We start from the raw sequence: 1,204 nt of genomic DNA, 5'->3' as shown, positions 1-1,204 counted from the left end.
GACTCCCCTCCTGTTGTAGGCTCCCTTCAGGTCCTGGCAGGATGCAGCGAGCTCACCCCGCAGCCTTCTCTTCTGCAGGCCACACGAGCCCGGCTCCCTCAGCCCGTCCTCTCGAGGAGGTGCTGCGGCCCCTGCTCACCTTGGTGGCCCTCCCCGCACCCTCTCCAGCAGCCCCGCATCTTTCCCGTACCAGGGGCCCCCGACCTGGACGCGGCGCTGCAGATGGGGCCTCGCCAGGGGGGAGCAGAGAGGGACAATCCCCCCCTGCCCCACTGCCCGCCCTCTGCTGCTGGAGCCCGGGATCCCGTTGCCGCAGGAGCACCCCGCTGCCCCACATTCAGTGTCTCACCCCCCAGGACCCCCAGGTCCTTCTCCGCAGGGCTGCTCTCAAGGGTTGCTCCTCCCACTCTGTGTCTGTGCCCGGGATTCCTGCGGCCCAAGCGCAGCGCCTTGCACTTTGCTGTGCTGAACCTCACTGGATTCACTGGGGGCCTCCTTTCCAGTCTGTTGAGGTCCCTGTGAGTGGCATCCCTCCCTTCCACTGTGTCCCCGCACCCCCCAGCTCGGTGTCATCAACTCGTCACCGCGGATTCGTTTCGGAACCGCAGAGCGGAGCCGTGGGGCCGTACTGTGCAGCGCTGCCGCTCTCCGGTGTGGGGCCAGGGCTGCGTGGAAGCGCCGCAGCGCATTGCGGGCAGCACCCAGGTTCTGCAGCGCTGCGGCCTCCCCGCTGCGTCCCGGTGCTTCGCGGCATGCGGCGAGGGAGCGCTCGAAGCTTTCTGCAGCCAGCGAGAAGATGCACAGCTGGGAGTAGCTGAGGCCGATGTCGTTGTAGAGCTTCCCTGGGGGGAACAAAGGAAAGGTTGGGTTGGGGTTGTGCACCCATGCAGTGGGAGCAGAGAGGTAGGTTGGGGTCATGCATCCATGCAATGGGAGCAGAGGGGTGGGCTGGGGTCGTGCATCCATGCAATGGGAGCAGAGGGGTGGGTTGGGGTCATGCGTCCATGCAATGGGAGCAGAGGGGTGGGTTGGGGTCGTGCATCCATGAAATAGGAGCAGAGGAGTGGGTTGGGGGCGTGCATCCATGCAATGGGAGCATAGGGGTGGGCTGGGGTCGTGCATCCATGCAACGGGAGCAGAGGGGTGGGTTGGGGTCGTGCATCCATGCAATGGGAGCAGAGGGGTGGGTTGGGGTCGTGCATCC

The sequence above is a fragment of the Numida meleagris genome, chromosome 24 (assembly GCF_002078875.1).
Source record: "Numida meleagris isolate 19003 breed g44 Domestic line chromosome 24, NumMel1.0, whole genome shotgun sequence".
NCBI lineage: Eukaryota > Metazoa > Chordata > Aves > Galliformes > Numididae > Numida > Numida meleagris.
This window is presented reverse-complemented; position numbering follows the sequence as displayed.